Source organism: Cervus canadensis, chromosome 8 (genome assembly GCF_019320065.1).
Source record: "Cervus canadensis isolate Bull #8, Minnesota chromosome 8, ASM1932006v1, whole genome shotgun sequence".
In the NCBI taxonomy this organism is placed as follows: Eukaryota; Metazoa; Chordata; class Mammalia; order Artiodactyla; family Cervidae; genus Cervus; species Cervus canadensis.
In genome coordinates, this window is record NC_057393.1 from 90,858,073 (window position 1) to 90,885,795 (window position 27,723).

Genomic DNA, 27,723 nt, shown 5'->3' on the forward strand with positions numbered 1-27,723 from the left:
GACACCTGCCCTAACAGCAGAGAGTGAGAACCTCCCTCCCGTCTGAATGCAGCAGATAGTTCCAGGATGCTTCAGACATATCACCTGCCTCTGCCTCTTCCACTCCTCCTAGGGCCTCACAAGGCCATGATGCCTGATGACAAGCGGGCACTCGGAGGGCAGAGACATGTTTGGTGATGTCTTCTTTTCTTAGTGCACAGGAACAAAAAGCTGTCATTAATCCCCGACAGTCCAAGGTCATGGTATCTGAAAAGTACCCTGGACCTGAACTATAACTGCAAAGTAAAGCCAGCCCACTAGCTTCCTCCTTGAAACAAATTTGTCAGCGTACACTCCGATGATAGTAAACTATAAGCCATTTTCCTGTTTTCCTAAGTGCCTGAAGAAGCCCTTAAACTGGACTGATCAATAGGAAAAAAGGAGGCAGAGGCAGTCAGGCCCCAATGCCAGGCTCTGCACCCCCAGGCCTCCCTATTGCCAATGACTGTCTAGAGCTTCCCATGTGGAGACTCGGGGACCAGGAGTTTTCCTGCCTGGGGAGCTAGCCCACACCCACAGAGGGTCAGCGCTGCCCCCACCCTGGGCCTTGGCACCTTCCTCTGCTCCTACACCCTCACTCCCCTTGATGCTTACATGTGTCTGTCCATCTCCACCACAGGACCACAAGCTCATTGAGGACAGACTGTGTCTTGTTTGGATTAATCTCCCAGAGAGAGTGCTCAGCCAGGCTTGCCGAGGTGCACGGACACTCCTGCATCGCCCACAAAGCCTGGCACCATTTGGCACAAACGCACCCTTCAGCCTGTCTCTCGCTCCCTTCCCCTGCACAAATCCTCCAGCCTGCCAAGGTGAGCAACCTTGGTACTTGGTTCTCCTTGAGCAGCCCCTCAGAGTTCCCCCGTGCCCTTATTCCTGCTCCCTGGGGCTCAGAGCCAAGCTTGCAGGGCTCTGCAAAGTGCCCCGGGCATCCACCACCAGGCCCTGTGCCCCCAGTTGTGGGATGTGGTGTGAGTGGCAGGATCTCTGAGACACCCTTCCATTTGCCTGGCACTCGGGGTCATTCTGTCCCTTTCTATGCTGGTCATTGTTTTCCCAGCTGGGGGCCAGGTCTTTTCTGCCCGCTGCCTGCCACCACCATATCCTTCGAACCTAATCCCCTCATCCATGTGCCACAGATTTTGGGCTGCCTAAAATGGTCTGGGGAGCATGGGAGAAACAAGTTCTGTGTCAGCGATTCCAGGCAGGACCCAGGAATCTGAATTCCTTCCGGTATTTCTTCTCCTGCAAATAGCCCAATGCCTTGCTTTGAAAAATAGCTCACCAGTGTTCAATACATGTTTGCGATATACAGATCTGCAGGGCCACACCCTCTGATTCCCTTCCTGGTGTGGCATCCCTGCCCCAATGCCCTTTCTCCGCTTTTCAGTCTGGTCCTTGGGCTCTGTTTCCAGGCAGAGGTAGTGAAAGCAGACAAGAAGCAGGTGCCCACAGAATCTCCTAAGCCAGTGAGGGGGAGCACAGGCTGGGTCACAGCCCCCTAAGCACAGCTGTCTCCATGCTGAGTGGGCAGGCCCACAGCTGGAGGGCGCCCCTCAAGCTCCATCCTGGGCATAACCATTCAGCACCTTCCCCTGGGCTCCCAGTTCTCTTTCTCGGCCTTTCCACAGGCTCCTCTGTTCAGCCTCCAAATATGCTCACATTACTCCAGCCTTTGCCTTCAACTCCCACCCACCAAATCACTGGTCCTCACTGTTCCCTCATCCCCAGTTGGTGGACTCCGAAGATACATTCTCAGAGCTCGCCTGCAGGTGTTCACCCCTCTGGGCAGGTGGACTCTGAGCAGGAACAGAGGCACCCAGGCTAAGGACATTGGTTACACGGTGACCCTCAAAGGGGAACATCAGGCCAATGACAAGGAAAACATTACATATTAGGACAATTTCCTACAAGTGGCAATGTCTCTTTACAGTTTGCATGTTGACATCATAAGGGCACGAGGTACTCATGAGTTGCAGGCCAACAGATCCACTGTCCTGCCCTCTGTCCTCACCCGATGGGGGGGGGGTGGTCATCACCAGGGTCTATCCTCCTAGAAGCTCCCCACTTCCTTCAGCATCACCTCCTCCTGAACTTATGGGTTAAGAATGCCCTAGTCCCACCCTGACAATTTCCCCACCCCACTAGTTTCTTTCTTTTTGCTCCATCAGGGTCAGTGATGCTCAGGGCCTGACTTCAGCCTTCCTCTCCTCTCTCCAGGCACACGGTCTCTGGGTCATTTCATCCCATCCGGTGGCTTCCCGTGGGTCCATGTATCTGAAATACAGCCCTGTTCTCATTAAGTAAAATCATCACTCCTTGCATTTATGAAGGTGAGAGTTACTATGAAAATCTCTGAAAAGAATTTTAGAAACATGGAACATCAGAGTTGGAATTCACCTAGAGATGATCTGGTGAGAGGCACTCCTATTAAAGATAATAACAAAGACAACAATAATGTTCATGCACTGAACATTCCGTGCACTGATTTCAGCCCCCAGGTATGTAAAATCATTTAATCTTCACATCAGTCCTCTTAAGGTAGAGTATTGTTACCCCCATTTTACAGATAAAGACACTGAGGCCTAGAGATGTTTAAAGAACAAGCCCAGGCCTCTCAAACACTGCAGAGCAGAGCCAGGGGAGAGCAAAGACTTGCTTTGGATTGTAAGAGGTCTGAGGTCAGACTCTAACTGACCACTCAGCCTGAGCAAGACTCCTGGCCTTGGGTCACAGGTCCCTTCTCAGTCCAGTGCCCCAGCCCCCACCCCTATAGCCCCACTTGCCTCTCCAGGCTGCATCCATCTCCACTCTTTACTTCTGCCACCTGTGGCCTCTATAAGCTTTCCACATATCCATGTCCCTCCTGACCACAGGGCCTTTTCACATGCCGTTCTCCACCTGGAACATTCCTCCCCACCCTCTCTCCTCCAGGATCATTCCTCCTTCTGGGCTCTGCTGAGTATTCTGTGCAGGGGAGCCTCCCTGTTCCCCCTCCCTCCCCAGCCTGGGCAGCTGTCCCTCATATGCCCCTACATTAGCAGCTACAGTGTCATATCTGTTATGATAATTCAGCTTCTTCCTCTAGACAGTGAGTGGCAGGAAGAGGGAGGGTGGTCTGCTTACCACTGACCCTCCAGGAGCAAGTACCCATTGGGTTCCATAGACATATGTTGAATATATGACTAAATGGCAGAATGGACAGCTCTCCTGAATCCCAAACTTCCCCGGAATTCTACACATTTTTCCCTCCATTATAGCTCAGGAAAATAGTCCCAGTGATGGCAAAAAAAAGAGCCTAGTATTATGTGCACTGGGTTCAGAAGAAACATCTAACATCTTTCTTGCTGGTTTAAATTTTTTTATTTTCCCTGTAAATCTAGAGAAGTATCCACATTTCATTCAATTTTTCAGATTGCATCTAAATGAGGGTTAAATCTAATTTTGTGAATGCTACCATGCTGTGATTTCTGTGTCTAAAGAAAAAAATAACAAACAGCTGAAAATGAGGCGATGGGCAAGATTTCATCTGGTGGTTTCCAGCCTCCACATTTGCTCCAGATAATAGGATTTGCCACAGACAGTGTCGGTGCGCCTCCTGTACTTGGGCTTGATTGTGTCCTGGAGTTTCTACAGATACATTCTAGACATTTATGAGTCATGTGCCTTGGGTGGAAAAGGGGGCGGGGAGGCAGGGGGATCTGGTGCTCCCTGGAGGCCCCAGCTAGCTTTCTGGAAACCCTGGTGGTGAGTGAGGCAGAGCAGGGCGCCCTCTGGGGTCAGCAGAGGCTCTGCTCCCCAGGACGTCACTGTGACAGTCGCGGGAGCCCACCTGGTTTCCTCCTGGGCAGTCACTCTGGCGCTCAGATACCAGCCCTTGGGATGATATTAAATCTCCCTATGGGGTACAAAGTCTCCTGTTAAAAAGTGATCAAAATCAGCCTTGGGAAGAGGTGGATGATAAATTAATGAACACAATCTTTTCCTTCAAATTGTGCTGGGGAAGAAATTAATTACTGGGCAAATGAGGGACAAAGAGGGATCCCACCTCCTGCAGCCTCTGAGCCCTGTGCTATTTTGTTCTCCTGAAATCTAATTTCCATGAAACACTTCAGGGCAGCACACATCGGTAGCATAAGAATTTCTTAGCAGGCATGCTAATATGAACGCCATCATTCGATGGTAAAGAGCACGCTGTGCTCTAAAAACCTGCGACTGACAAGGATGATATTTCAGAGGGGCCCATGGCTGGTTCGCAGACCCTGTTAATAACCACCACACAGAATGGGTGCTGACTGAGCTAGGGAGACTGGTGACTGTAAATTGTGTTTATAGGCACGTCCACAGATAGATATGTACAAATACATAAAATCTTTATTTTCAATAGCATAAATTCTAGTCCTGCCTAGAATGTAAATGAACTTCCCTGGTGATTCAGTGTCCTTTGCAGAGAGTTTCCAAGGCAGAACCCTCTGCAATGTCATCTCTGAAGCTATTAATAGGGCTCTGGCACGTGGCTGGTGCTGAATGACGGGGCAGGCCCAGTGACACTCCGAGTGTGGCTGCTGGCCTCCTCAATCACTTCTCTCATAAGTCCCTTCTAATTCCTGGCTTGGACCACAGAGGACAGAACAACTGCTTCTCGCTGGTGTGGGGCAGACCTGCCGGGCTGCTCAGGCCTGGGATGGAGAGACGCTCAGGCCCTCAGATGGAGAGATGCTCAGGCCCTGGGATGGAGAGACACTCAGGCCCTGGGATGGAGAGACGCTCAGGCCCTGGGATGGAGAGACGCTCAGGCCCTGGGATGGAGAGACGCTCAGGCCCTGGGATGGAGAGATGCTCAGGCCCTGGGATGGAGAGACACTCAGGCCCTCAGATGGAGAGACGCTCAGGCCCTGGGATGGAGAGACGCTCAGGCCCTCGGATGGAGAGACGCTCAGGCCCTCGGATGGACAGACACTCAGGTCCTGGGAGGGGAGAGACACTCGGGCCCTAGGATAAAGAGACACTCAGGCCTGGGATGGAGAGACACTCAGGTCCTGGGAGGGGAAAGATGCTCAGGCCCTGGGAGCACCCCTGGGTGAGGAGGGATGCTCGCTGTCCTGGCCTCTAGCCTGCCTGTGCTAGGAGACACACCGTGAGTCCTTCGAACACCCATGGACTTTGTAATTGCCATCTCATCTTAAATATTAGGACGGCAACATCAGAGGTCATACTTCTCTCAGACAGACAGCTAGTAAGTGGCTAACAGAGCCAGGCACCCCCTCAACAGCCCTGCTCTCCCGACGCTTTTTCCTGCTGAGTCAGTGCCTCCTGGTTTTCTTTATTCCACTTCACTCTCAGGAGCCAGCTAGTGATGACTCTGATCTCAGAAAAGGAGCAGGGCGTGGCCCAGGGCTGGGGCTACAGGGGGCACACTCTCCAGGCTGCAAGGCCTGCTGGGACTGCTCTCAGCCTCCCTCTCTGCCACCCTGTCAGTGAAGTGAGGATATTGCTCTGATAGACACCGAGCACCACACAGGAAGTGGCCCACTGCCAGGCCTGCCAGGGTGGGTGCGGTGCTGGGTTCTGGTCCCACTGCTGCTGTTCACCAGCTTTTTCATCGTAGAAAAACCATCTCACCTGTCTGCACATCAGTTTCCTCACCAGTGAGCTGGGAATCACATCTTCCCCACTACTTCACATGCAATGTAGTGAAAACTGTAGGTAATTTGTGTGTAATTTGAAAATCACAGATTGTCCTACAAAGGTATTATGAGATACAAACTCACACCCGTTAGGATGGCTGTTATTTAAAAAAACAAAATGCCAACAACACAATAAATGACAAGCATTGGCAAAGATGTGGATAAATTGAAACCTTTATATACTTGGTCTCAGGAATGTAAATTGATGCAGCTACTGTGGGAAATGGTATGGAGGGGCCTAAAAAATTAAATATAGTACAACCATATGACCCAGAAATCACACTTCTGGTAATAAATCCAAAATAATTGAATACAGGGACTTGAAGAGATTTTGTACATTACTGTTTTGTTGTTGTTCAATCAATCACTCAGTCATGTTCAACTCTTTGCAACTCCATGGACGGCAGCATGTCAGGCTTCCCTATCCTTCACCATGTTGCAGAGCTTGCTCAAACTCATGTCCATTGAGTCGGTGATGCCATCCAACCACCTCATCCTCTGTTGTCCCCTTATCCTCCTGCCTTCCATTTTTACCAGCATCACAGTCTTTTCTAATGAGTCAGTTCTTCATATCAGGTGGCCAAAATATTGAAGTTTCAGCCTTAGCATCAGTCCCTCCAATGAATATTCAGGACTGATTTCCTTTAGGATTGACTATTTGGATATCCTTGCAGTCCAAGGGACTCTCAAGAATCTTCTCCAACACCACAGTTCAATGGCATCAATTCTTTGGTGCTCAGCTTTCTTTATAGTCCAACTCTCACATTCATACATGACTACTGGAAAAACCATACCTTTGACTAGATGGACCTTTGTTGGCAAAGTAATGTCTCTGCTTTTTAATATGCTGTCTAGTTTGATCATAGCTTTTCTTACAAAGAGCAAGCATCTTTTAATTTCATGGCTGCACCCACCAGGTGCAGTGATTTTGGAGCCCAAGAAAATAAAGTCTGACACTGTTTCAACTGTTTCCCCATCTATTTCCCATGAAGTGATGGGACCAGATGCCATGATCATAGTTTTCTGAATGTTGAGCTTTGAGCCAACTTTTTCACTCTCCTCTTTCACTTTCATCAAGAGGCTTTATAGTTCTTCTTCACTTTCTGCCATAAAGGTGGTGTCGTCTGCATATCTGAAGTTATTGATATTTCTCCCGGCAATCTTGATCCCAGGTTGTGCTTCATCCAGCCCAGCGTTTCTCATGATGTACTCTGCATATACGTTAAATAAGCAGGGTGACAATATGCAACCTTGACGTACTCCTTTTCCAATTTGGAACCAGTCCGTTGTTTCATGTCCAGTTCTAACTGTTGCTTCTTGACCTGCATACAGATTTCTCAGGAGGCAGGTCAGGTGGTCTGGTATTCCCATCTCTTTCAGAATTTTCCACAGTTTGTTGAGATCCACACAGTCAAGGTCCTTGGCATAGTCAATAAAGCAGAAGTAGATGTTTTTCTGGAACTCTCTTGCTTTTTCTATAATCCAATGTATGTTGGCAATTTGATATCTGGTTCCTCTGCCTTTTCTAAATCTAGCTTGAACATCTGGAAGTTCTTGCTTCACCTACTGTTGAAGCCTAGCTCGAAGAATTTTGAGCATTACTTTGCTAGCATGTGAGATGAGTGCAATTGTGTGGTACTTTGAACATTCTCTGGCATTGCCTTTCTTTGGGATTGGAATGAAAACTGACCTTTCCCAGTCCTGTGGCCTCTGCTGTGTTTTCCAAATTTACTGGCATATTGAGTACAGCACTTTAACAGCATCATCTTTTCGAATTTGAAATAGTTCATCTGGAATTCCATCACGTCCACTACTTTGTTCGTAGTGATGCTTCCTAAGGCCCACTTGACTTCGGACTCCAGAATGTCTGGCTCTAGGTGAGTGATCACACCTTTGTGGTTATCTGGGTCATTATGATCTTTTTTGTATAGTTCTTCTGTGTATTCTTGCCACCTCTTCTTAATATCTTCTGCTTCTGTTATGTCCATACGATTTCTGTCCTTTATTATGCCCATCTTTGCATGAAATGTTCCTTTGGTATCTCTAGTTTTCTTGAAGAGATCTCTAGTCTTTCCCATTCTATTGTTTTCCTCTATTTCTTTGCATTGATCACTGAGGAAGGCTTTCTTATCTCTCCTTGCTCTTCTTTGGAACTCTGCATTCAAATGGGAATGGCTTTTCTTTTCTCCTTTGTTTTTCGCTTCTCTTCTTTTCACAGCTATTTGTAAGGCCTCCTCAGACAGCCATTTTGCCTTTTTGCTTTTCTTTTTCTTGGGGATGGTCTTGATCCCTCTCTCCTGTACAATGTCATGAACCCCTGTCCACAGTTCTTCAGGCACTCTCTCTATCAGATCTAGTCCCTTGAATCTATTTGTCACTTCCAATGTATAAGCATAAGGGATTTGATTTAGGCATACCTGAATGGTCTACTAGTTTTCCCTACTTTCTTCAATTTAAGTCTGAATTTGGCAATAAAGAGTTCATGATCTGAGCCACAGTCAGCTCCTGGACTTGTTTTTTCTGACAGTATAGAGCTTCTCTATCTTCAGCTGCGAAGAATATAATCAATCTAATTTCAGTATTGACCATCTGGTGACGTCCATGTGTAGAGTCTTCTGTGTTGTTGGAAGAGGGTGTTAGCTACGACCAGTGCGTTCTCTTCGAAAAACTCTGTTAGCCTTTGCCCTGCTGACTCATTTCATACTCCAAGGCCAAATTTGCCTGTTACTCCAGGTATCTCTTGACTTCCTACTTTTACATTCCAGTCCCCTATGATGAAAAGGACACCTTTTTTTGGTGTTAGCTGTAGAAGGTCTTGTACGTCCTCACAGAACCATCCAACTTCAGCTTCTTTGGCATTACTGATTGGGGCATAGCCTTGGATTACTGTGATTTTGAAAGGTTTGCCTTCATCATTTTGTCTGTTGTTTTTGAGATTGCACCCAAGTACTGCATTTCAGACTCTTCTGTTGACTATGAGGGCTACTGCGTTTCTTCTAAGGGTTTCTTGTCCACAGTAGTAGACATAATGGTCATCTGAGTTAAATACATCCCAGAGCTCTGTGCTCTGCTCCAATCTTCTGGGCCCCACCGCCTCCTCTAGCCACTTGGCCTCAGGCTGGCAAGGCCCCTCTCAGCAGTTTGCCCAGGAGAGGAGTGGTCCAGGGAATGCCCTCAATTCACACTAAGTACAAGGTGGGCAGTCTGTGAGGCGGCCCTGCGGGGTCACAGCATAAGCACCAGTTGGAAGGTACATCCTGAGGTGGGCTTCCTTCCTCCAGGCCATGCCCCCTCCTCGATCACCTCCGGGGATCACCCAGAGCCTGTTTCAGGCTCTGCTTTCCAGGAGCCCAGGCAGACATGCGGGAATGAGGGGTGAAGGGGCCCCTCCCCCCCCCCGCCCCCCGCCCCTTTGGAGTTTCGTGGCTCTTGCTAGGCTCAGAAGGGCTGTCCCCTGATATTCAGAGGCAACCCAGAGGTCTCTGGTGACTTACTTCATACCTGGTAGCACTGGGGAGCTTCCATCACCCCTGAGTCTCCTGGTGAAATGTCGCAAGGAGGCACCAGCACAAGAGAGCGGTTACAAGCAGACAGCCAGGGGCAGAATCCTGTCCTGCTATGGGCTAGTTTATAACCTCAGGCAGATTACTAACCCTGGGCGCAACTGGAAAATGGAAATGATGTTCTTTTTCATCTGATACAATGAAGTAATTTTGTGGAGCATTTAGCCTGATACCCAGTAACTGCTAACTAGCTCCTGTTACTATGATCCTCTCTTTGACTTTGGTTTGTCTGTTATGGAGACTTGAATGGGTTTTAGATGCTGACTTTTCCTTTGTTCTAGAAAACAACCTGAGTGAGGGAGACTCCAGTCCTTGTTCCTGGAGAAAGTTGTAAAGGCACCATTGACCTAAACACAGACACCTTGGACTCTGCAACCAAACAAGCTCTTTTGTTTGCTTGTGTAACATAAATTATTGGACGTGGGGATGGCAGGGCTTTTTCTCTGCAGATTTTGGCTGTGGGCCTGAGTGCTGATGGGGGCAGCCCAGGGGAGATCAGAGAAGCAGATGAGTCAAAGGAAAGATCTCAAAGCACAAGTTTAGCCCAACGAAAGCAGAGACAGGGCACCCACTGACAAGGAGCTAAGGCCGTGGGGATACTCTGCATGGAGAAAAGGTGAAGGAGAACACAGGCCGTGTTATTTGTATGAAATTTGGGCATCATGTACATGTGACATCATTGTTTGCACCAACAGCAGTTACCGAGTCTGGGAGTCTAATTGGCCATCAGGGGCCAACACAGCCAGAGGCAGGCAAAGAGCTGGGGTCCCTGCACACAGCCAGGTTGGCATTGTAAATATTCTGCAGATTGGCCTGCCTCTGCCCAGCACACACAGGCAAAACAGTCAGCAGACACTGAGGGAGGGCCAAAATTCCAAAACCAAGTTTGCTTTAGAGATTCAAGCCTTTAAAATGAATACCTTTCACCTAGAGTGTTTGTTTCCATTATAAGTTGAAAATGTGCTCAGGTTAGAGACACAAAACAGTAGCTGAGAAAGATCCCTGGTGTCCTTACCACCTATTGATAGATACAGTTGCTAAATAGATCTTTTTCATTCAGGTTTTCACGCACATTTAAGCTCTCTTTTGGAGACTGGAATCATCAGAGAGAGATAGATGACAGACAGATTTTTCTGATGGGCTTTTTTATGGGAGTATTTTCCTTTTTATGAAAAAATTTCTTTTTTATTTTAATGGTTACATTTCTCCACACTTATAGCTCTTTATTCTTTATTTAACTAGTTCCCTATTGTTGACTGTTTAGGTTTGACCCAATTTTGTAACTCCAGTGGCTGTCTTTCCACAACATTCTTTGTCTTCATCCAGGTAGTTTCCTTCACAGAGCTTCTTAGGAATAGAGTTTACTGGCACAAATGCCCAGAACATGGTCAAGCCCCTTACCCCGCACTACCAAACTGCCTTCATCAAGTTTTATTCCCACCATCTCTGCTATTGCTTGTGTTGTGTGCATGCTAAGTCACTTCAGTTGTGTCTGACTCTTCGAGATCCCATGGACTGTAGCCCACCAGGCTCCTCTTGTGGCAAAATCACTGTATCAGCCACTTGATAGAGATATGGTGCTTTCAGACCCCCCTATCTGGGTGCTTGTCCTGGGCTTTGGATCTCCTGGGTGAGGTTCCATTAATAGCTAGGTTTAATGATCTTGAAATACCCATCCTGGTTTCTTTACAGGTGCACCTTTCAACCACCCAAGAGCCAGGGTGGATGGAAATGTGGGTGCCTAGTGATGCTTCCCTTGCTTTCAGGCGACAAGCCCTCAGGGTCTCCAGGGTGGGACTGCTGAGGTTGCAGAACAAAGGAGCAGCCCAGCTTGACCTAGACAGCCTGGTCCCCGCCGTCCATGTCCCTGCATGATGATCAGTGTGAAGGCCAGCTTCTGAGAGAGGCCAGGACCTGGGGTCGTGGGATGGTGCTGGGGGCTCTGTCCAGGTGGGCCAGAGTACCTCCCAAGGTCCCTCCCCCCCCCCCACCCCAGCTTGGACCCTGTCCTGCACTCACCTCGGGAGGACACTGGGTAGAGGGCAAATGGCTGGGTCAGGGCTGTCCCGGAAAAATATTGAAGGAAGTTGAAAACATGGCTCTCAAACAAAACAGAATGAACACACACCCAAGATTTTATTAAGCTCATCAATTAAGTAGTGAGCCAGGAAGTTGGTAATGCTGGTCCAAATGGCATTTCAAGTACTAGAATTTATGTAGTCCATTGGGAAAGACTCACTAAAATAGATCTTTAATGTTTGAGGCAAATCTGGTTAATGTCCTATGGGGCAATAAATCAGCAGTTCTCTCTCTTCACTGGACAGGGAATCATTTCATGTCTATTGGACAAATACCTGCAATAGAACATGGAGCTTCACAGAATCTGAGCCCTTAACTAATAGAAACTGGATGAGTCAAGCAATCCTCCTAAAAATGTGGCTAAACCTTGGGTAGGCCTGTAAGACGAAGTCTCCAGGCCACACCGGAAGCACACACGGGCCTCTTGGCCTTATGTGCAGAGTTTGAATGCTTCCTGTTAACACGTAAGCTTATGGCCACTCCTGTAAGAACAACTCAGACTCTGCTTTGCCAGCTCCGCAAACACACACCTCCATGCACGAAAACATCCTGAGAACTTGGAACAAAGAAGCTACCAGTCTTGCCAGCAGGGATTCTGCCCTGAATCTCTATCTTAAATGAGATGCATGTGGTCCTTAACATCCTGTTTTTTAATGTATTGTCAGGTCTTGTACCTCCAACCACATGGTAAACTTTTATGGTAGAGCCCATGACATACATCCATAGACTTTTAGAAATAGAGCTACTTTAAGATTTTTTACTCCAAGGTTCCTGTTATCAGACAGCCTGTGCTCCAACTTTATTAAGGGACTTTCCTAAAGCTGGCTTGCTGAGGGGTGCAGAACCAGGAGAAACACCCTAGCCCCTGCCCTAGGTCATGCCTAGTCTTCCTTCACCCCCAGCACAGCTTTGGCATACACAGTATATATGGATGAGATGGAAGCATAGATAGATGGATAGGTGGATGAAAATATGGGTAGGTAGATGGATGGATGGGTGGGTGGGTGAATGGATGGATAGACTGATGTTGTAAATATAATATTGTTTTTCCTTTTAGAGAAGAAAGTGACTTGTGAACACAGCTATTCCCTTTTACGGGAGGAGAAGAAAACATTGGTTGTGACTGTACACATTTCTTCACCAGTGTCCTACTCTTCCATGTACTCAGTTTTACAGGCCTACCCAAGGCTCAGCCACATTTTTAGGAGGATGGACCATTGCTTGACTCTTCCAGTTACTACCAGTTAAGAACAATCAGCCTTATGGGGGATGGAGGAGGTTGTTAGGCCATCTTCTTTTGCACAGGTCTCAACCCCAGCCTGCACATAGAAGTTTCCTGATATTGGGTCTCCTCCTCAGGCCAGTTGAATCAGAATCCCCACAAATGGGGCCCCAGCAGCACCTTTGTATCACAGCCCCTTCAGATAATAATCACTGACAATTGTGGTGAGAGGATGACAGGTCAGTCTGGGGACCACGGGCCAGCCGGGCTGCCCTCCGCATGGGAGGAGCCCCTGTCCCAGGGCGGCGCTGCGAGTCCACAGCTGTGCTCTGCTCCTCAGGCTCAGAGCGAGCCAGTCCAACAACAGCGCCCCTCGGCGGGCCACGCAGAGGAGCCAGGGCAGTCAGACTGCGGCTAGGCTGAGGCAGGAGACCCCTCTCCAGGGAAGGATGCGTGTCAGACCACCCAATGGCGCTCATGGAGTCAGCCTCCAGAGAGATAAGAGCTAATTGCCTTTGAAGGAAAATCCGGCTTTAGGAGAGAACTCCAGCTGGAGCCCAGCAGAGCCTCTCAGTGTTGGAGGGGGGCTCAGAGGACACACTCCACATAAAGTATTTCTGCCTGCTTATCTGTTAATTTGTGCTTATGTCCTTCTAAGAAAAGAAGCTTAACCTTTCATCAAGATTTGCTATAAGTGGACGTATGACAGTGTCTGAATCCTTTGTGATACCACTGTGTTCATTATGTTATTCAGTCACTTAAAAGGAGTCTTAACACATCCCCATTAGAATGAGTGACAGGAAAATGTTTCTTTGAACAAATGGGGCAATCCTTTAATCAGACAATTAGAACCATTTTTGCTTTCACATCAAGATGAACACCACTTTTACTACTAAATTACATGCATTCTTGCAAGCCCAGGCCTCTTGGAAAACCATTTTAGTTCCCCTGTGCCCTGCATCTGACCCTCAACTGCCTTGTTCTTGATCTCTGTCTTTTTCATTTTTCTACATTAGTGTTTAATGTGTGTCTGTGGGATGCAAGCCACTTTGCGTGTGTTTTTTCCATTGAAACCAGGCCACAGAGCAACCTGTGAAGTGAGGACTCTCCAGGGAGCACACACCTGCCATCTTCACCACCTCCCATACTCCTCTCATCAAGACAGCTGCTGACTCAGGGAATAAAGCTCGGGAACCGCTGCCCCCTCCCCTCCCCAGGAGTGGGGCCTGGGGAGGCAGAGAGTACCCACTCAGCACCTGCTTCTTCTCAGTGCCCTGCAGAGAGGGCTGTGCCAGGCTCCCTGGGACACACGCCGGGGCCCTATATCCAGGCGTACCCTGGTCTAAGAGGCACTGGCCAGAGGGCAGAGGGCGGGTGGGGCTGCGGGAGCAGCGTCTCAGACAGCACCTCAGAGGCCGTCCCGCGGGCCGACTGCAACGAGAGGGCAGCCCAGCTACAGGGCACAGTGCAGTCAGGGCCATGGTTGTTGTCGGCTGTTGTCCAACCAGTGTCACTGGTCTGGGTGTGACTCTCAGTCTAGACAGGACAGGCCCAGCGAGTGTCCGTGTGTGCGTGTATGCTAAGTCTCTTCAGTCGTGTCCGACTCTTTGCAATCCCATGGACTGTAGCCCGCCAGACTCCTCTGTCCATGCGGATTCTCCAGGCAAGAATCCTGGAGTGGGTTACCATGCCCTCCTCCAGGGGATCTTCCCAAGCCAGAGATCAAACCCGAGTCTCTTACATCTCCTGCATTGGCAGGTGGGTTCTTTACCTCTGGCGCCACCTGGGTGTCCACTGACATCAGTTAGGACACTTGGCAACATTTAAACAAAAATTAATCAACATTTTAAACACATAATTCATGTGTAATAAGCTGTGTTCATTTAAAATGTATAATTAGATGGACTTTAACATCGCTGTCACCAAAGACATAGATGGCACCATATCACTCCACAACATTCCGTCATGCCCTGCCACTGTCCACCCCCTCTCCACACCTGACTCAGCTGACCACAAACCTGCTTCTGTCTTAGTTTCATTTGAATTTTCTAGAACTTTACATGAGTAGACTAACACAATGTACCCTCTTGCATCTGGCTTCTCTCACTCAGGCTAATCATCCCGAGATTTACTGGTGTTGTTTCGAGTGTCAGAAGTCTGTTCCTTTTCTCTGGTGAGTAATGTTCCACCTTGTTGATAAGCCTCATCCGCTTGTTGATCGGCCCAGTGAGCTCTCACCAGGTGAGGGCAGCAGGTGCCCTGGGATGGTGGTGAGGGGCCAGTGCAGTGTGCCTTTGCCAGGGTGACTGACAAGGTCACAGGAGGTCACGTGGCACCCAGCACATGGCTGGGTATCCACCATCAGGAGGGTGGCAAGGAGAAGAGCAGGGCCTGAGATAAGGGGCCACCTCAGGGGCCAGAGAGGAGGGTATTTGTGTCAAGACAACAAGGAAGTCAGAGCAATATCTGAGGGAGAGGCCAGCCTGCTGAAGACTAAGAGGGGAGGGAGGCAGGCTGCTGGGGAAACAGGGCCGGGCTGTGCCTGGCTTGGGAGAGTGTTGGAATTGGGCCTGGTGGGAGAAGGGTTCAAACAGGGGAGTACTGTGGTTAGATTTGTTGATCAGCCCATGAGACATTGGTCTGAAGAACAGATTCTTAGGATCGATGTGGACAAGGGAGACCGGTGAGGGGCTACAGCCGGCCATCCAGGCCAGAGTCAGGATGTGAGTGAAGAGAGCGATGGGGGATGTGTGGGCCATTTAGGACACAGACTGCACTTGACTTCAGGACCCCAAAACCAGTGGTGAGGGGATCCCGACATGGGGAGGAGGCCAGCAGCACTCCCTAGGTTCCCCAAGTCTGGATGGTGGGCTTCCATTTGCCCCACCACCACCACTAGGGTCAGCTCAGGCTGCCATAGCAAATACCACAGACTGAGGGGCTTAAACAGGTTGGGGGCTAGAAGTCCAAGATCAAGGTGCCAGCAGACCTGGTTTCTGGTGAGGCCTCTTCCTTGGTATGTAGATGGCCACCTTCTCCCTGTGTCATTACGTGGCAGACAGAAGGGAAGCAGCTCTCTCCAGTTGTCTTATAAGGACACTAATCCCATCATGGGGGCTCCATCACCTCCTGAAAACCCCACCTCCTCTGTTAGGGATTTAGGCTTCAACGTATAAATTTAGAGGACATTCAGTCAATAACACTCCTTGGCCTCCCACCCTAGGTAGCCCAGCTGCTCCATCTAGAAGCCCAACTTCCCTGTGGACCCACTCTCATTCCAGTCATCATTCATGGCCCGATGCCCCGCCCAGCCCACAGACCCCTCCTGCAGAAGGCTGGCTCCTGCACCCCAGGCCCCCCAGGCATGGGCGTGAAGCTGGCTGGGAACCTGAGGGCCTCACCCTGCAGTGACTGCTGCTCTGTACCCCCTGGCTGTGTCACAAGCAGCTCATTGTCCCTAAGGACTTCCTCTCCACCCAGACCCGAAGCTGCAGGCTGTCAGGGAAGCTCCATCCCAGACTTTGCTCCAGCCCACAAGCAGTCTCACCAGGGCCTAACTTTCGTTCCGATCCCCTGGGTTCTCTCACTCCTGTTCTGTTGCTTCCACTCTGGCCTTTGCCTCAGAGCCCAGACCCTTCCCTCTGCTGAGCTTGTCTACTGACTCGTCTTCCAGCTCTCCCACTAGGCCCAGCTCTTGGGACATCTTTGGGTCCAGGTTCAATACCCTGCAGGACCAGTCTTGTTCATTTTCCTGAGCTCCACATGGTCACTACAGCTCAACACAGCCTAGGGGGAGGGAGGAAGGACAATGGCCTCTCATTGCCACACACCGCCCATGGCAGGGCACCTTGGCACCAAGTTTGCCTGGACTGGTATTGACGGGTTACCTTGGCCTCTGACCCCAGCTGTGTTCTGGGGCACCTGTGCCCAGAAATTCCTCCAGCCCTGTAGCCACGCTCTCCTGGCCCTCTCATGTGCTCCACTGCTGCTCTTTCCTGAAGACCCCCAGCTCCCACTGTAACCAGGGGCACACACTTAGCTGACTCAATCAGAAATCCATACCTGCGAAGAACACATGAGTTCAAGGTCATGTCGAAACTATGGCATATTGGCACACAAGGGCCACATGTGAACCAAGAGTTAATGAAAGACTATACACTGTCTCCTTTTGCCAGTAATTCTGCATAATACCTGGCTTTATAATGTACTATGAAAGGAATTTCACTTAAACAGCTCAAAAGTATATACTTAACTACCTGCAGCTTCATTTGCCATGATTAATGGCTCAGTCCTGCCAGGGCGACACCTGGCAACATTTGTTTACATGAGTGGTGACATGAGAAGGCCAAATTTGTTCACATCTTCTAATCAAAGATGCAAAACACTGATTTAAGCTAAGTATTATCTTAGCTTATCTTAGACAAGCCAAAGCCTCAGGCCAAGGAAGCCACTTTTCACTGGATGCTCACAAGCCAGGTGATCTTTAAGATCCCTTCAAGCTGTACCACAACTGGGTGTTGTTTTTGCTTTGGCTCCTTCTCTTCACTATTTCTTACTGATCTCCAGTAGCATATTGGGCACCTACTGACCTGGGGAGTTCCTCTTTCAGTGTCCTAACTTTTTGCCTTCTCATACTGTTCATGGGGTTCTCAAGGCAAGAATACTGAAGTGGTTTGCCATTCCCTTCTCCAGGGGACCACATTCTCTCAAACTTCTCCACCATGACCCGACCGTCTTGGGTGGCCCCACACGGCATGGCTTAGTTTCATTGAGCTAGACAAGACTGTGGTCCATGTGATCAGATTGGCTAGTTTCCTGTGATGATGGTTTTCAGTCTGTCTGCCCTCTGATGGAGAAGGATAAGAGGCTTGTGAAAGCTTCCTGTTGGGAGAGACTGACTGAGGGGGAAACTGGGTCTTGTTCTGATGCGCGGGGCCATGCTCTGCTGCTGCTGCTGCTAAGTCGCGTCAGTCGTGTCCAACTCCGGGCGACCCCATAGACAGCAGCCCACCAGGCTCCCCTGTCCCTGGGATTCTCCAGGCAAGAATACTGGAGTAGGTTGCCATTTCCTTCCCCCAGGCCATGCTTAGTAAATCTTTAATCCAATTTTCTGTTGATGGGTGGAGCTGTGTTCCCTCCCTGCTATTTACCTGGGTCCAAACTATGGTGGAGGGAATGAAGATAAGGGTGACCTCCCTCAGAAGATCCCATGCATGTACTGCCTCAGTCCGTGCCCCCAACCCTGCAGCAGGCCACCACTGACCCACGCCTTCGCCAGAGACTCCCGGGCACCCACAGCCAAGTCCCCTGTGTGGTCACTGCTCCTTTCTCCTGGGTCCTGGTGTGCAAGGCTCTGTTGTGCCCTCGAAGAGTCTAGTTCTGACAGCTCTATACTGGGGTTAATGGTGACCTCCTCCAAGAGGACTTATGCCACACCCACACCCACAGCCTCTGTCCCTGCAGCAGACCACTGCCGACCCATACCTACACAGGAGACGCTCAAACACAGCTCTGTCTCAGTCTCTGTGGGGCCCCTGGGTCCTGGTGCGCTCAAGGTTTGTTTGAGCCCTCTGAGCGTCTCTGGCAGGAACAGGGTGTGATTCTAAGTGTGAATCGCCCCTCCTACAGTCTTGCTGAGGCTTCCCCTTACCCGTGGATGTGGGGTATCTCCACACAGCTGCTCCAGTGCCTACCATCTTACTGGGGTTTTTCTGACCTTGGACGCAGCGTATCTCCACACAGCTGGTTCAGAGAAGTGCAGCCGCTGCTCCTGACCTTTGATGTGGGGTATCTCCTCTTGGCCCCTCACTGCTCCAGCGCCATGCTCAAACTACCGCACAATTGCACTCATCTCACACATTAGCAGAGTAATGCTCAAAATTCTCCAAGCCAGGCTTCAACAATATGTGAACCATGAACTCCCAGATGTTCAACCTGGTTTTAGAAAAGGCAGAGGAACCAGAGATCAAATTGCCAACATCTGCTGGATCACAGAAAAAGCAAGAGAGTTCCAGAAAAACATCTACTTCTGCTTTATTGACTATGCCAAAGCCTTTGACTGTGTGGATCACAATAAACTGTGGAAAATTCTGAAAGAGATGGGAATACCAGACCATCTGACCTGTCCTCTGAGAAACCTGTATGCAGGTCAGGAAGCAACAGTTAGAACTGGACACGGAACAACAGATTGGTTTCAAATAGGAAAAGGAGTATGTCAAGGCTGTATATTGTCACCGTGCTTAATTAACTTATATGCAGAGTACATCATGAGAAATGCTGGACTGGAAGAAGCACAAGCTGGAATCAAGATTGCCAGGAGAAATATCAATAACCTCAGATATGCAGATGACACCACCCTTATGGCAGAAAGTGAAGCACTAAAGAGCTTCTTGATGAAAGTGAAAGAGGAGGGTGAAAAAGTTGGCTTAAAGCTCAACATTCAGAAAACTAAGATCATGGCATCCAGTCCCATCACTTCATGGCAAATAGATGGAGAAACAGTGGCAGACTTTATTTTTGGGGGCTTCAAAATCTCTGCAGATGGTGATTGCAGCCATGAAATGAAAAGATGCTTACTCCTTGGAAGAAAAGTTATGACCAACCTAGACAGCATGTTAAAAAGCAGAGATCTTTGCCAGCGAAGATCCATCTAGTCAAGGCTATGGTTTTCCCAGTGACCATGTATGGATGTGAGAGTTGGACTATAAAGAAAGCTGAGAGCCAAAGACTTGATGCTTTTGAACTGTGGTGTTGGAGAAGACTCTTGAGAGTCCCTTGGACTGCAAGGAGATCCAACCAGTCCGTCCTAAAGGAGATCAGTCCTGGGTGTTCATTGGAAGGACTGATGATGAAGCTGAAACTCCAGTACTTTGGCCACCTGATGCAAAGAGCTGACTCATCTGAAAAGACCCTGATGCTGGGAAAGATTGAGGGCAGGAGGAGAAGAGGATGACAGGGAATGAGATGGTTGGATGGTATCACCGACTCAATGGACATGAGTTTGAGTAAACTCTGGGAGTTGGGAGTTGGTAATGGACAGGGAGGCCTAGTGTGCTGCAATCCATGGGGTAGCAGAGTCAGACACAACTGAGCAACTGAACTGAACTGAAGCTGTACCACACCACAGTCCCTCTTCAGCCACAAAAGTGACTCTGTGTCCTCTGAATGGCAGAACATCTGACCAGGTGCCCTGCTTTCTGCCAGCATGATTTTAATGCATGTCTACTTAATTACACTTAATGCCCTGGTTAAACTGACTCCTTTGAAGAGGAAAAGGCTAATTTGCATTCAGATGCAAACAGAACAAACAGAAGAGACGCAGGGAGAAGGAAGGAAGTGTTTTTTATGGGTTATGAAAATAGCAACACAGATGCCTCATCTTCTACACAGTCGTCTACTCATGCTGGCACTAAATGTTTATAAAGCACCAGACAATTTGTGAGGGCTCCCACACACATGATCTCATGTCAGAAGCACCTCAGTGGTGGGTCTTCCACTCCTGTGCTCGGAGAAAGGGTTTCAGACGGGACTTCAGAGCCACTCACGCTGCCTGAGCCCCGAAGTCAGCCTGGTGCAAGACCTGGTGAGTCTTCTCTCTCTGTGTTCAGGACAGACACTGGGCCTCACGCCTGCTTCCCATGGGGCCAGAGGCTGGCAAACATGCATCATTCGCTTGGTGATTTTTGGAGGAAGGGGGTCAGCACCCAGGCAGGTGTGTGCTCATGCATGCTGTCAGGCTTGGCTGTGTCCCTAGACACTGACGCGGGGATTGCCAGAACTGAGGCTTTAAAAACAGGATGAGAGGGGCTTCCCTAGTGCTCCAGTGGTTAAGATTCCATGCTCCCATGCTCCCACAAGGGTCCAGAATCTGTCCCCAGTTGGGGAACTAGATCCCACAATCATGGGCAACTAAGAGTCCGCACGCCACAACAAAGGAGACTTCACTCCTCCACTAAGACCTGGTGCAGCCAAATATACAAATACTTTTTAAAAATTAGGAGGAGAACGTTATTTTTCCCCATCACCATTCACAACCAGCTAAAACCATTTTTCATGAACGTCACTAAAAATGCTATAACTGGGCTAAAAACAAACAGAAAATGTTTGCCTCTGATGGGAGATTTTCCCCAAATTAAAAGAACGCAACCAAGTGCTGCACAGAGTGGAGAGGCCAGGACACTCAAGCTACAGACAACTGATGCGGACGCCTTGCTGGATGCTCTCGTGTTAGAAATGAGCAGAGAGAAGGCCTCACAGGGAATGACCGGCTATCTGGGCAATGCCTCCCGTGTGCAGCAGAGCCAGAGCCAGACTCTCAGGCCTGCTCTCCCCACCAACATGTGTGGGGCACACACTCCCTGGAGACAGAAGGTGGTGAACCTGGGTCTGGCAGAGCCACCAGCCAGATCTGCCACACTGTCTAGAGCATCAATTCTACCCACTGAGGTTTAGAGAGAAAACAATATAATTATAGCAAAACACAAGGATCTGTTGAGGAGAATGAAATGCTCCCTTGAATTTTAACATCATACGAATTCTACACATAAACTTTGGTATTGTGGTAGGCTGGTCAAGGTAGGCTGGACTTCCAGGTCCTGCTGGGGTGGAGACTCCTGGTTAGGGAACTCAGGTGGGAACTCAACCACCCCACCTCCAGCATGACCCCAGGCCACCTGGGAATAGAAGGATGGTCATCATTTAGCTGAGCCTCCCTGTGGGTCAAGTGCACTTAAGGAAAGTAGAGAAGAAAGTGTCTGATCACCTCCCTAAAGCATCACCAGAGCAGAGTTGCTGCTTCTCTCTGTTGCCAAAGCAGTGTCCAGTTGAGCCGAGGGTGCTCTAAAAGGAGTGTCCAGCCAGGGCTTCCCCAAAGGAAAAAGAAGGGCCACCCTGGGGAGGCCGCCCCATCTGTGAATTGTGGACTCAGCCCGGAGGCCCAGGACATCCTTCACAGATTCTATCTGGTCACCTGGCTGCTCCCAAGCCTGGGGTCTGCAGCAGAAACCTTCCCCCATTCTCGCCATCCTTACGTGCGCTCCTGAGAGGTGTCAGGGCACCTGTGATGGGGGAGTGAGAAAAGGAAAGGGCAAAGCAGTTAGCTGCTCCCTTTGGAGAAATGTCTAAGGAAGACCAGTCTGTTGTGTGCAAGGTGGCAAGGCTGTGTCTTTAAGTTTGTGGCTTAAGAAACTCTGCATGTCCATCACCAACCAGCGCGAAGTGCTAAGCTGTGTCATATTCACAATGGATTTGTCTATTGAAACAAACACAAGGCTCTGACTAACACAGTGGAAGAAATTGTACAGAAGGAACGAGAATCTGTATGTGAGGAGGAAGGCACAGCAGGACCTAAGCATCTGTCCCCACAGTGGGGACAGAGAGACACACCACATGCACGGAGGTCTCCCTGCTGGGAGCCCAGGCAGAAATGAGCCAGAGCATGTGAATGTGACTGCTCTGTGTTTTCACAGCCCCTAGGATGTCTTTTCCCAGAAAAGTCTTCCTCTGTCCCCAGAAAGAGGCACTTGCTAAGGAGTTTTCAGGTAGTAGCTGCCGTGACTCCCCTCTCTCCACACACCTGCCCCCACCTTCAAAGGTATTTGCTCAGGTGATATTCTCTGCCAGACGTCCTATAGCCAAATTGGTCTTGGCATACTCCTGTTCCGTGATCTTGCTTTGTTTTCCTCTCGAGTGCCAATCACTGTTTTTTACTCTATCTTTACTTATAGTTTTAATGTTTGCCTTCTCCACAAGCCTTCAGGCTCCATGAAGGCAGGTCGCTATCCCTACTGTTTACAGGATGCCCATGACCTAGAGCTGAGCCATTGCACAGGCTGCACTCAGAAACTTCCATTTCCTAAAGCTCCTCTTGGGACAGGCCACCTAAAGATGCTGTGGAATACTGAAAGCATTCTTCTGGATCCGTGGTTGCAGCAGTAAGCACAACCCAGGAACATGAGGCTCCCTGCATTCTGATCCCTGGTGGCTGAGAGAGGGTCAGGTGACATGTGGTGGGAGTGCAGACCCAGGCAGAGGTCCAGCCAGGCCGCAAAGTCAGGTCAGACAACTTGGTGAAAAGTCAGTAGTTCTGAAGGGCAATGGCTCTCATAGGTGAGCCGAGAAAAGTCCGCCCAGAAGAACGTAGAGGAGAGAACTGTCTGCCTTGTTTAGTTCTGAGATAAGCAGAAGAAAATAAAACACGAGTCTCCCGAAAATTCCTAGCTACCAGCCCACACTCACAAAGATTTGGAATTTAAGTTATTATTGTATAGATATAGATAGGGAAAAGCACTAGACCATTCAGGTATGACCTAAATCAAATCCCTTTTGATTACACAGTGGAAGTGAGAAATAGATTTAAGGGACTAGATCTGATAGAGAGCCTGTTGAACTATGGACAGAGGTTCATCACATTGTACAGGAGACAGGGATTAAGACCATCCCCATGGAAAAGAAATGCAAAAAAGCAAAATGGCTGTCTCAGAAGGCCTTACAAATAGCTGTGAAAAGAAGAGAAGTGAAAAGCAGAGGAGAAAAGGAAAGATATTCCCATCTGAATGCAGAGTTCCAAAGAATAGCAAGGAGAGATTTAAAAAAAAGCCTTCCTCAGCAATCAATGTAAATAGAGGAGAACAACAGAATGGAAAAGACTAGAGATGTCTTCAAGAAAATTAGAGATACCAAGGGAATATTTCATGCAAAGATGGGCTCGATAAAGGACAGAAATGATATGGACCTAACAGAAGCAGAAGATATTAAGAAGAGGTGGCAAGAATACACAGAAGAACTGTACAAAAAAGATCTTCATAACCCAGATAATCACGATGGTGTGATCACTCACCTAGAGCCAGACATCCTGAAATGTGAAGTCAAGTGGGCCTTGGGAAGCATCACTACAAACAAAGCTAGTGTAGATGATGAAATTCCAGTTGAGCTATTCCAAATCATCAAAGATGATGCTGTGAAAGTGCTGCACTCAATATGCCTGCAAATTTGGAAAACTCAGCAGTGGCCACAGGACTGGAAAAGGTCAGTTTTCATTCTAATACCAAAGAAAGGCAATGCCAAAGAATGCTCAAACTACTGAACAATTGTACTCATCTCACAAGCTAGTAAAGTAATGCTCAAAATTCTCCAAGCCAGGCTTCAGCAATACATGAACCATGAACTTCCAGATGTTCAAGCTGGATTTAGAAAAGGCAGAGGAACCAGAGATCAAATTGCCAACATCTGCTGGATCACAGAAAAAGCAAGAGTTCCAGAAAAACATCTATTTCTGTTATATTGACTATGCCAAAGCCTTTGACTGTGTGGATCACAATAAACTGTGGAAAATTCTTAAAGAGATGGGAATACCAGACCATCTGACCTGTCCCTTGAGAAACCTGTATGCAGGTCAGGAAGCAACAGTTAGAACTGGACATGGAACAACAGACTGGTTCCAAATAGGAAAAGGAGTACGTCAAGGCTGTATATTGTCACCTGCTTATTTAACTTCTATGCAGAGTACATCATGAGAAATGCTGGACTGGAGGAAGCACAAGCTGGAATCAAGATTGCTGGGAGAAATATCAATAACCTCAGATATGCAGATAACACCACCTTTATGGCAGAAAGTGAAGAGGAACTAAAAAGCCTCTTGATCAAAGTGAAAGAGGAGAGTGAAAAAGTTGGTTTAAAGCTCAATATTCAGAAAACTAAGATCATGGCATCTGGTCCCATCACGTCATGGCAAATAGATGGGGAAACAGTCAAAACAGTGGCAGACTTTCTTTTTGGAGGCTCCAAAATCACTGCAGATGGTGATTGCAGCCATGAAATTAAAAGATGCTTACTCCTTGGAAGGAAAGTTGTGATCAACCTGGATAGCATATTTAAAAGCAGAGACATTACTTTGCCAACAAAGTCCATCTAGTCAAGGCTATGGTTTTTCCAGTAGTTTTCTATGGATGTGAGAGTTGGATGGTGAAGAAAGCTGAGCGCCGAAGAATTGATGCTTTTGGAACTGTGGTGTTGGAGAAGACTCTTGAGAGTCCCTTGGACTGCAAGGAGATCCAACCAGTCCATCCTAAAGGAGATCAGTCCTGGGCGTTCATTGGAAGGACTGATGCTGAAGCTGAAACTCCAATACTTTGGCCACCTCATGTGAAGGTTGACTCATTGGAAAAGACCATAATGCTGGGAAAGATTGAGGGCAGGAGGAGAAGGGGACTACAGAGAATGAGATGGTGGGTGGCATCACAGACTCGATAGACTTGAGTTTGAATAATCTCTGGGAGTTGGTGATGGACAGGGAGGCCTGGTGTGCTGCAATTCATGGGGTTGCAAAGAGTCGGACATGACTGAGTGACTGAACTGAACTGAATTCTATAGATAGCACAATGGTGATTTGAAGACAGGCAAATCTCTGCATTATACCATCTCCTACAGAAGGCCCTAAAAAGGGGAAAAGTGAAAGGACAGACATACCAGCTGAATATTAACCAAAGGAAAGCTGGCATAATGACATTATATCAGACTTTAAAGCAAAAAAAAGGGGGGGGGGTGCTTCCCAAGTGGCGCTAGTGGTAAAGAATCCACTGGCAATGCAGGAGACATAAGAGACACAGGTTCAATCTCTGGGTTAGGAAGATCCCCTGGAGGAGGGCATGGCCACTCCAATATTCCTGCCTGGAGAATCCCACAGACAGATGGAGCCTGGCAGGCTATAGTCCATAGAGACACAAAGAGTCGGATACAATGAAGCAATGTAGCATGCATGGAAAGCAAAAAATATCATCAAGCATAAAAAGATAGAAGGCACATTTCACTAGGAGATTTTCTAGTTTCAGACTTGTATGCCCTCCAAAACACAACTTCAAAATGCATAGAGTAAAAATTAACAAATCCACAAAAGGAAGTCAACAAACCATCATAATGGGACATTTCAACATAATTCTCTCAATACACAGAACATCAATAAGGATTTGAAAATTTGAATAAGGTTGATTTGCTGCACACTAGGAAACATGGCACCCAACAACTCAAGAATATTCACCCTTTCCCAGGTATATATGGTACATTAATAAAATTCGATCACATACATCAAGAAACAACATGAACAAACTTCAAAGAATCATCATGCAAACCACAGTTCTCAATCACAATGCAATTACCTTAGAAATCAGAGTTCAGATGAAGGATGTGTGAGGTTCAACCAAGGAAGTTGTGCCATGGGTGACAAAAGGAGGGGGCATATATAGATGTTTCCACTGTCAGCAAAAAGGAGCTGAGGGCATCCAGTGTTTCTAGGCCAGGTGACCATTGGTTGGCAGAGCCATTGATCAAGAGACAGGGGGAACTGGAAGGAAGGTTTGGGGCACAACATAAAGCAATGTTAGCTACTTCGAGGAGATGAATGGGACAGAGTCTTGGAAAGCAGGACACAGTACCGACTCCAGGAGAGCACATGCTCGGTGGGCCACATTCAGGCTGTGATAGTTTGAGGAACAAACAGGAGGCAAAGAAGTACTCTAAGTGTGGATCTCTCTTCCAAGAAATTTAATAAGGAAAGAAAAGAGAATGCCAGGGAAAGAAAGATTTGTCTGATTTTGTCCATTATTATCAATGGGAAGGACATGAGTGAGATGAAAGTGAAGTGGCTGGGAGCACAGCCCCTAAGGGTTCCAGGGGATCATCCCCAACTCTTTCCTCCACTCCTAATCCTGGCTGCACTGCCCACTGTCCATTTCGCCTGTTAACCCTTAAGTGCTTGTGGGCCTGGAGGGGTGCAGCTCTCCATCATCACCACCAACCCACTGCCAGCCCCTAACCATCGACAAAACTTTGCCATTTCCAGGTCCCAGCTGCTGTAGTCAAAAATCCCAAAGGAAAAAAAAAAGTTACTGCTTTTGAATTTTTAAATCATGCCAAGCAAATCATGTCTGTGCCATCCTGGGTTTATTATAATCATTTACTGAGTACTTAGATTGGGATAAAGGGTTTGTACTGACTTGTACTATGCATTTTTATTAATAAATACATAGTAGTCAATAATAGTAAAAAAAGAAAAAACGCTAGTGACAACAGCCCCCCAAGTCTCAGGTACTGATAGGCTCAGTTGCAAGGAAAAGAAAAGCTGAAGGGTAAGATAGGGTGTGGGGTTTACAGAGCACAAGGGTGGTGGAGAACATATTGATCATTTTGGTCCCAACTGATCGGTCCTTTTCTAAACTACTACAAGATTGAATGGATTGCAGCGGGATGGGGCAATGAAATTCACATTTTAATGTATGCAGGCAATTTGAAAATGGAATTGTGCCAGAGCCAAGTATAAAATATAGCTGAAATTAAGGATGCATCTATTCGATTTCCTCTTTTGTAGTAGCAGGATGTTAGGAACAAGCACAATAAGTTGGAGGATAACGAAATGACAGTGTGCAGACGAACCTAAAATTGTTATAATTATCCTTGTAATTGTTAGTCAACCTCCTAAATGCAAGAACACAATGGAGCCAAATTATGTTACCTTAAATTGGTGATCTGATTTTTCCCCACGTCTTTGTTCCATTGTCTCCTTCCCCTGCCCCAGCTCCGTTTGCTCCCCAGCCCCCGGTGCCCTGAGCTTCCTGTGGCTCTCTGCCCTGACACACACATACCTTCCCCTTCTGAGCCCCTGGTGGCCTCGCCTTTCTCAGGACTGGCCAAAGTCTGCTTGGGTAATTTCTTTCTTACTAAAATTTAACATATGTACATTGTGCACATTTCAGAAAATATGCTCATTGTAAAGAAAAGCAAAAGGAAGAAAATAAGAGTCATCCGTTATCCTCATCACCCAGAGGTATCCACTGAAGGTTATTTTCACATATAAAATTCTCTTGTATCTACTGTATCAAAGATGTATATTAAACTTCATTAACCAGCTGGCACCAAAATTGCTCTCAGGGAAATAACTGGCTTTGATAGGTAAGATAGAAACTTGAAGTAGATGAAAGCTGGGAGATCCCATCCCACCTCATCCCCCATCCCCCACCCCACCCCCAGAGCCAAGAGGATGTTTCTTTATGTAAATATCTCAGGACAGGGAAGGGACTGCCCCCCAGAGGGGCCAGGGAGGAAGAGGAGATCAGAACAAGAGAAGGGCAAACAGTATATGGTGCCC